At 35.3% G+C, this 10,103-nt stretch overlaps 1 non-coding gene across 1 annotated transcript; it reads right to left on the bottom strand.

Moving 5' to 3' along the window:
- Positions 1 to 8,781: 8,781 nt before the first annotated feature.
- Positions 8,782 to 8,888, bottom strand: LOC140509459 (U6 spliceosomal RNA). The gene has a single exon (XR_011968772.1). It is a non-coding gene; the product is annotated as a U6 spliceosomal RNA (small nuclear RNA).
- Positions 8,889 to 10,103: the final 1,215 nt, after the last annotated feature.

Here is a 10,103-nt window from a genome sequence, read left to right as displayed (position 1 = left end):
CTAGATTTGTAGTCAGAAAGACATGGGTTCAATTCCCAAATTAGATGTTTATGTTTAATAGCTAACTAGTAAAAATTAATATTAATACCAAGGATAAACCTCTAAACTTCTCTCAGCCTTGTTTTGTTTGTTTGTGAAATATTGGTAGTTATAACATCATCGACTCCCGAGTCGTGATTCAAATAAAATAATATATGTAAAATAATTCTCAAGCCTTAAAGAGATATTTAAATGTAAGCTATTTTCATCCTTTAAAAATATACATTACCAACTCGGGAGGCTAACCAGAGGTAGATGGGAAAGGGTAGAAGAGAGGAGAGCAATTCAAGATAAATAGTTTTGCCATCACACTCTCAATGACTTCTACTTCACCCAACAATGCAAATCATTTTGACAGCAGCATTAAGATGGAAATGGATTTTTGGAGAGACTAGAGGAAGGAGTTCAGGCTTTTATAGTTTGGCTGTAAGGTAATAAAGGTGTTAACTTTAGATAGTATCAGAGGGGCTAGAATAGTTGGATGCTATGTTTGTCCTTCATTGCCAAAGACCATGCCATCAGAGAAATGATGACATGACTTGCACTTGATTTTGTTTTGAGTGAGGGAGGGCTGTGCAAAGTCACCAGCCTCACTTCTCCTCCAGAGCCATCTGAATCCAGTGACCAGATATTGATCAGGATGACTAGAGAGGACCCAGGATGCACTGGGAGACCTTGGCCCCTTTAGTAGATGTGGGAAGCCCACAAAGGAAGAATCACAATCACAGGGGCTAACAACACTACTCATTATCTTAGAACCATACTACATCCACTATCATTAGATGTATTTTTACTGAGTGACAATATATCCAATATGCTTCATATTTGTATATGTATATTTAGCATACACATGTAAACAATATGTATATATATAAACACATGGATATATATTTGGTGTATTATATCCATATACAAAACTGCCTCCTCTCTGCTTTGCTTCAAAAATAATGCCCATAGATTATCAATGAAAGTAATTTTGTATATACAATATATTTGCATATATATGTATATGTACATATATTTATAAAAACACAAACATATATATGAAAGGCATTAACATTTGTATGATGCTTATCAGGTGCCAGGTACTTTGTTGTTGTTCAGTCATTTCAGTTGTGTCCAACTCTTCATGACCTCATTTGGGACTTTCTTGATAAAGATAACTGGAGTGGTTTACTGTTTTCTTCTCCATCTCATTTATTGATAAGGAAACTGAGAAAAACAGGGTTAAGTGACTTGCCCAGGATCACAGTTTTATTAAGTGTCTGGAACTGGACTTGAACTCAGGTCTTCCTGACTAAAGACCTGGAAGTCCATCCACTGAACCAGCTAGTTGCCCTATCAGGCACTTTGCTAAGCATTTCAAAAATATTATCTCATTTGATCCTCACATATACACATATATACATGTATTGGCTGTGCATATACATATATATTTGTGTGCATGTCTGTGTGTACACATTTTTATAGGTTAAAACTGAATTAAGACTTTTGGGACACTTGGTACATAATTAGGGTGATCTTTGTCTTGGTCATTCACATGTGACTACTATTGTGCATCTCAAAATTTGAAATGCCCCAGTCCCAGGCCCCACCAGTATATATCTATATATAAATCTATCTCTATCAATAGCTATATCTAGATATATAAACACAAAGCTTACATTTCACTGAGATCTTATTCGTCTAATAAAAATGGTTCTCAAGACTGGAAATCATTTGTTTTCTCTGCATTGTCTTTCTTCTATCATTTTCCTTCTATGTTTGTTTCACTGTGTTTTGGTTACTTTGCATACACCTACTTTGTATGTACCTGTGATCTTAGGTATTTCCTGGTCTTATGGTGTAAGGAAGTCATTCCTCTCATTCTTGTAATATAAGTTTTATAGTCTATAAATTTACCAACCAGCTGAAAGCATTTTCTGAATATATTCTTTCTTTTCTTTATAAAATAAGAATAAAGGACATATGATTTCATTGGTACAGCTAGCTTCCAAATGGGAAATCTCTTATTAATTCAAGTTGGCATCATTTCTACAATTAATAGTTTTAGAGAGTTGCCCATATCATGGAGAAATTTACCTGACTTGCCCAAAGTTACACAACCAGTGTATATAAGACTGTATTTAACCCCTGGGCTTCCTGACTCCAAGCCCAGCTTTTAATTCTCTCCGTCAGGAATTCTTAACCTTTTTTGAATCACAGAATCCTTCAGCAGTCTGGTGAAGCCAATGGATCTCTTCTCAGAATCACATTTTTTCAATGCATAAAACACATAGAATTAGAAAAGAAACCAAGTACACTGAAATACAGTTATCCAAATTTTGAAATAAAAAGTCCATGAACCTCAGGTTAAGAACCCTTTGTGTTTCTCTCTTTGTCTGTGTCTCTCTGTCTGTCTCCCTGTCTGTTTATATCTATTTCTGTCTGTCTGTCTCTCTTCTCTGTCTCTCTTCTCTCTCTATCTCTCTCCCTGTTTCTGTCTCCTGGAAACTCAATGAATTAGCTCTATTCTAACTCTCAACCTTCATGACTGCCATTACTCATTTTCATGATGAATCATTCAGAGACATTTCCTACATCCTTCATAACTGAATGGATTTTTAAAAACTTGATTCTGTAAGTCAGCTTTATTGTTATTTCCTAAGCTGAGTCATACCCATACATCTGAGTATATATACCAAGGACAACTGAAACTTATTCCTAAAAAATTAGGTTTTTCCTCAGTCATGAGGATATTCACAAGAATATGAGGCCAAATACGGAAGAGAAAATGTTGCTTGTTTTGTTCATCCTTCGTTTTCAAATAAGACCATGACATCAGAGAAATGATGACATGACTTGCACTTTGTTTTGAATGAGGGAGAGCTGTGCAAGGTCACCAGCCTCACTTTCTCCTCCTGAGCCATCTGGGAGATGCTTTATATAATAATCGAGCCTCAAAATAGCTCTGAGATAGTTACTACAAGCATTATCCCCATTTTACAGAGGAAGAAACTGAGATTCAGAGGGTAGGTGACTTATCTGTGGTCAGACAGTTAGTAAGTGCCAGAAGTAGGATTAGAACCCTTGTCTACCTAGGTCCAATTCACATTTAGCTCTCTATAAAGAGAAATAACTCCCTGTGTTTTCCTAAATCCTATTAAAAACAGTGACATCTGAAAAAATAATCACTGGATGAGTAACACATATCTACTACCAAGATAGAAAACAATGGAATAGATATGTACTGGATTCTATTCACATCTGCAGTAGTGAGTCAATGACCCTGACTAAATCATAAATGAAAAATGCTACTACCAATGTCTAAAGAAAAGTTGTACTGATTTCTCCTGGGGTAGTTGCAATTGGAACTTGCTACTTGTCTAACAAACTGATACTTATGATATATTAGTAATATAATATCCAAATCCTATTGTCACCTTTATAAAGAGCTTATATACCTATGTAGTTTTTGTTAAAATTTTTTTTTGATAGGGAACAGTGGCTTGGTACAATGCCCTAAGAACATTAAAACCTAAAAACTTCTTTATAAGGGAGGGTCTTTTGGATTAAGTGATTGATGACTGGATCTTAGAAAAGATTATTAGTAGGATTGTTTTTTGAGAGGAGAGGGGAGTGGTCATAGGAAGAAAAAGACCCATTTCTCCTCACCTTGATTAAAAATCTTCTAGATACACAGATATAGAATAGGTCTAAATATAGAGTCCATTACCTACCCATCAACTGCTTGCTAAATATCTCAACTTATAAGACCCACATGGATTTCAACTAGATTATACCCAAACAGAATTCATTAAACCCCAAACCCATATTTCCATTTTTCCTATTTCTAAGGAGGATACCATCCTTCCAATTCTTCTAGGTTCACAATGATGAGCCATCCTATATTCTTTCTCCAAACTACCCCCACTAAAATATCAAATCAGATGCCAAGTCTTATCTATTCTCTTTATACAGTATTTATTGTATTGGTCCCCTTTTTTGCTCTCACATAGCTACCACACTAGTTCACATCCTTGTCATCTCTAGTGGAGTAAGGCTCTCTTCTGTATGGAGATGTGAACTTAAGAAAAACCCTCTGCAGAAAGAAAGTTTATCCTACCTCTTATTACAAGAGTTCCTAACTGGTATCTACTTATTTCCAGTCTCTTTGCCTCTGTCATCCAGTCTACATTACTGCCAAAATAATATTCAAAAGACACAGATTAGATCACAATACTCGACAACTAAAAAGTCTTCAATGTTTCCCTAGTTCCTCTACATAAAATGCAAGTTTGGCATTAAATCCCTTTACAATTTCATTTCAGCCTACTTTCATAGACATTTCATAGTTTCCCTCCAGGTATTCTCTATTAAAGCCTATGTCCCTGTGTCAACTATACGCTAGGCACTGTGTTAGGCATGATGATGGCAGTACTAACAACAGTAGCTAACATTTATATAGTCAGGCACTTGCTAAGCGCTTTACAATTATCATTTTATTTGATCCATACAACAATCCTGGGAGGTAAGTACCATTATCATCCCCATTTTATAGATGAGGAAACTGAGATAAACAGAGATTAAGTGATTTGCCCAGGGTCACAGAGTTAATAAGTATCAGAGGTTGAGTTTGAACTCAGGTCCCTCCAGACTTTAGGATCAGAATTCTATCCACCATGTCACCTAGATGACTAGTTGATATAAAGACAAAAATGAAAGTCTCATCCCCCAAGGGATCTCCCTAACAAAGGAGATAGCATTTACATGTATAAGCAAATAAAAAATGAACACAAAATAAACTCAAGGTAGTTTAGGAAGGGAAGGCACGAGCAGTCATTGAAAGAGCACAAAAGGCAGGTAGAAGTATTTGAGCTAAGTCTCAAAAGGCGTTTTCACTGTTGTTCAGTCATTTTTCAGTTTTGTCTGATTTTTCATGACTCAGTTTGGGGTGTTCTTGGCAAAAATACTGGAGTGGTTTGCCATTTATTTCTTCTAGCTCATTGTACAGATAAGGAATTGAGACAAACAGCATGAAGTGATTTGCCCAGGGTCACACATCTAGTAAGAATCTGAATCTGAATTTGAATTCATGAAGAGGAGTCTTCCTGACTCCAGGCCCAACACTATCCACTGCACCACCTAGCTGCCCCTTAGTTGAAAGAAATAAGGAATTCTATAAAGCAGAGGTGAAAAGTAAGAGTATTCCTGGTCTCTAAGCAGCAGATCTCTAGACAAAGGTCTGGAGCCTGAAGGTGAATGCAGTGTATAATGAACAAGAAGGCCAGTTTGGCTAGACCACAAAGTAAGAGTTCTTATTCTTTTTTTGGTCATAGGCTCATTGGGCAGTCTGCTGGTTTACTACAGTCATAGCTGAAGAAAATGCTACATTTCAATTACAGGCTAGTGAAAATAGCGTCAAGTTGAGATACCCCCTTGAATCTTTGTAGGGCCCCCCAATTAAGAACTACTTATTGCCTTAGCATTTGGAAAGGAGGGGATTATAACAACATTTATAGGGTTTGTAAAATGCTTTACAAATATTACCTCATTTGAGACTCACAACAACCCTGGAAGGTAGGTGCTGTTATATCTATTTTACTTTTGAGGAAACTGAGGAAGACAGCAGTTAAGTTACCTGCTAGGATCACATAGCTAATAAATGTTCAAAGCTTTAATTGTATTCAGATATTCTTGATTGCAGGTCCAGCACTCTATCCCCTACACTGCCAAATAAGAGTGTAGAGAGAGAGGAGAAATGCAAAGCTCAATTTTCTATAGTGAAAATAAACTGCTTTAAAATTAGCTAAATATTTTCTATTCAGAAAAGTCCTTTTAAAAAATATTTATTTTTAGTTTTCAACATTTACTTCCGTAAGAGCAAAGTCCTTTTAAAGAGAGAGTGATTGTTATATTCACTAGACTAATGTTGGTTGAGCTAGATGAAAACCAAGAAATGTTCCTCAGATCCTCTTTTCTGTGGAATTCTTTAGCTGTTCCTGAGTTCAGCAAGTCTGATTGGTTTTCATCTCTCTTGCAGCATTTCCTTCCCAGATATAGTCATACCCAGATCTCCTCCTTGACTGTCTGGGACTATATGTGATAACATTTCTTTTTTCCTCAATTCCAAAATCAGAATTGGGTTTTGGTTAATGTAATTTTTCTAGATAATTAAGGAGAGAAGTAGATGAAGCACTAAAAGTGTACAAGAGGCAAGCCTGGATAGAAGACTGGCTTTGTAGTCAAGGAGACTTGAGTTCTAATGCTGAGAGTTCCTTAAATCAAGAAAATTACAGATTCAATTATAAAAATACAAATATTAAAACAAATAATATAATTCCAAACACACTTTAACAGTGAAGACGAAGACAGAGATAGACAGAAACAGACAGACAGATAGAAATAGACACAGAGACACATTTACAAGGCTCATAGATATCCTCATAAGGCAAAATAATTTGGTCATTATTGTTGCAGAACTTCTGCTCTGTATCTAATATTTTATAAAATTTTACTTATGAAGTAAAACAAGCATTTCTGTAACAGTCAAATAAAAATGATTGCACATGAAATTGCAAATCTACTTTGCAGAACTTGCTATTCCTTTCAAATATACAACAAAATTGTCAAGTAAATTTCTTTTTTTCCCTTCTCTGCCCCCACCTAGAGATGGTTACCATTAGACACAAATATATACATACACACATATGTATATGGAAATTTATTCTATACTTCTATTTATCAGCTCTTTCTCTGGATGTAGATAGCATCTTTCTTCATCTGCCCTCTATTGTTAATTTTAATATTTATGATAGACAAAAATACTTATTCACTCAAAGTCATCTTTAAAACATTATTTTTCTTATTGTTTACAATCTTCTCTTGGTTCTGTTCATTTCACTCTCTATTATTTTGTGCAAGTCTTTCCAAGTTTTTCTAAAATCATTGAGTTCATTTCTTACAGCATAGTAGAATTTCATCACAATCATATACCACAACTCGTTCAACCATTCCCCAATTGATGGGTATCCCTGTAATTTCCAGTTCTTTGTCACCACAAAGAGAACTGCTATTAATATTTTAGAACATATAGGTTCTTTTCTTTTTGTCCTAAAAATTTTTGGAAATAAACCAAGTAGTGATACTTCTGGATCAAAGGGTATGGGTGGTTTAACACCAATTTGGGTATAATTCCAGATTGTTCTCCAAAATGATGGGATCAATTCACAATTCCATCAACAATGAATTAGTGTCCCATTTTTTCCACATCTTCTCCAACATTTGCTACTTTCCCCTTTTATCATTTTAACCAATCTGATAAATGTAAAATGGTATCTCAAGATTTTAATCTGCATTTCTCTAATGACTTAGATCATTTTTTCATATGACTATATGTTGTTTTAATGTCTTCGTTGGAAAACTGCTTGTTCATATCCTTTGACCATTTATCAATTGAAGAATGACCCATATTCTTATAGATCTAACAAAGTTCTTTGTATATTTTAGATATGAGACTTTTATCTGATAAACTGTGTGTAAATTTTCCCCCTGATTTTCTCCTTTACTTCTGATCTTGGCTACATTTGTTTTATTTGAACAAAAACTTTTTAATTTAATGCAATTGAAATAGTCCATTTTACACCTAAGTTTGCTCTCTATTTCTGTTTATTCATAAATTCTTTGCCTACCCATAAGTCTGATAAATAATATGTTCCATGTTCTTCTAATGTTCTTTCAAAATTTATCTTTATATCTAGGTCATGTATCCATTTTCACCTTATCCTGGTAAATGGTGTGAGATATTGGTCCATGCCCAATTTCTGTCATACTTTTTTCTAGTTTTTCCAACATTTTTTACCGAATAATGAATTCTTATGGAAAAATTTTGTCTTTACAATTGTCAAATACAAGGTTACTGTGTTTATTTGCTGCTATAAATTGTATGTCTACTCTATTCCACTGATCTACCTTTCTATTTCTTAACTAGTACCAGATAGTTTTGATAATTACTGTCTTCTAACATAGTTTACGATCTGGTACTGCTAAACCTCCTTCCTTTACATTATTTTTCATTATGTCCTTTGATATTTGTGACTTTTTGTTTTTCCAAATGAGTTTTTAAATTACTTTTTTCTAATTCAGTAAAATAAAGTTTTGGTAATTTAATTATGATGACACTGAATTTATAAATTTGTTGGGGTAAAATTGTCATTTATATATATTGACCCTGCCTATCCATGAAATAATTAATATCTTTCTAATTATTTAAATCTGATTTTATTTGTATAAAAATAAAGCTTTCTTTATAATTTTGTTTATATGATTACTGGGTTTGTTTTGGCAAGTATGCTCCCAGATATTTTATACTGCCTAAAATTATTTTAAATGGGGTATTTTTTTTACTATATCTTCTTTCAGAGTTTTTTTTTTTTGTGATATATAGAAATGTTGATGATTTATGTGGATTTACTTCATATCCTGCTACTTTGCTAAAATTATTAATGGTTTCAACTAACTTTTCATTTATTTATTAGTTTGTTTGAATTTATGATTTCTTTATTTATGGATTTTTTTGAATTTTCTTTTTTTTGAATTTAATTTATTTGTTTTCAGTTTTCTACAGTCTCTTCCATAGGTCTTAGATTTTTCTCCTCCTCCTTTTTCTCTCCCTCCCCAAGATGGCATGCAGTCTTATACGGGTTCTACACATACATTCTTATTAACCACATTTTCACATTAATCATGTTGCATAGAAGAATAAAAAAAAGTGAACATTTCACGTATTTGCATGTCATCCTTGCTCCAGGGCCATGCTAATCTTCTCTGTATCATTTCAATTTTAGTATATGTGCTGCCAAAGCAAACACTCAACTAACTTTTTAGTTGAGCCTTTTTTGGATTTTCCAAGGATATCTTCGTATCTTCTGCAAAAAATATTTTTATCATATTATTTCTTGTTCTTATAACTTCAACTGCTTTTTCTTCTCTTATTGCCAATTTTGGGATTTCTGATATGATATTGAATAGTATTGGTTGCAGTGCGCATCCTTGTTTCACATCTGATATTAAGCCAAAATTGTTCACCTCAGATGGAACAAGAACCCACCTTCCTGACTTAGGAAGCCAATAATTCATCCATTGGGCTCTATATATAATCTTGACCTCAATACTATCTGAGCCCCTATCATAATCTGTCCATAGGAATCTTTATAGAATACATCTCCTCTTTAGTTAAACTCTCTGTGCAACTTTTTAGTAGAATCATTTTTTTTTTTTTTGGTGATATTCACCTTTTGTTGAAATGCTCAGCCAGGTTGGGAAGATGATAGCAAATTCTAGCTAAATAGGTCTCTTCTGACCATACTAATTACCAGAGTGAGTTCTTGAGATTCTTGATCAAACCCTGATGAGACTGATACATGTCTCTCCTACTCCAATAGTATTTTACTTTAGTAGGCATAGTTGATGTGCTTTTTTTTGGCAGTCTTTCTCAAATACCAGAGCAATATTGCTTTGTAAATGAAGAACACAGACAGAATGCCTTCTGCTGTTTGCCTATTATTCCCTCTGCTTCCTTTAAAAGTTTTTAAGAGGGGGGGCGGAGCCAAGATGGCGGAGTGAAAGCAACGACTCACCTAAGCTCCTGGAAAAACTCCTCTGGATATATCTGGGGGGAGAGTCTGACCAGACTTTGGAGGTGGAGAATCCAGTGGGAGAAGGACTTTGACAGATTCGGAGCCCAGGCTGGACTGGAAGGTCCACGGGAGGGATCTGTTCCGCGGGGGTAAGACCCCGGCGCACAGCGCAGTGCGGTCGGCGCGGCAGGGCAGAGGGGACCCGAGGGGCCCGAGAGTGGCGGGCGAGACCAGCGGAGCAGGAGATAAGCCAGGCCGAGCCAACGATATCAGCGCAACAGCCTTTGAAATCTTCAGCCTAAAGACGGGACTTCAGTGGGTCACTACTTGAACACCCAGAAGCTGGGATGCCGGAGTGATCAGTAAGTGCTCTCCCCTCCCCCCCGATGACCGTGAGGGAACCATAAAATTCTTCCCCAGATTGATCCTGGATCAGTGGGAGCAGCA

The sequence above is a fragment of the Notamacropus eugenii genome, chromosome 5 (assembly GCF_028372415.1).
Source record: "Notamacropus eugenii isolate mMacEug1 chromosome 5, mMacEug1.pri_v2, whole genome shotgun sequence".
Lineage (NCBI taxonomy): Eukaryota > Metazoa > Chordata > Mammalia > Diprotodontia > Macropodidae > Notamacropus > Notamacropus eugenii.
The sequence above is the reverse complement of the archived record's forward strand: the minus strand, read 5'-3'. Positions and strand labels throughout refer to the sequence as shown.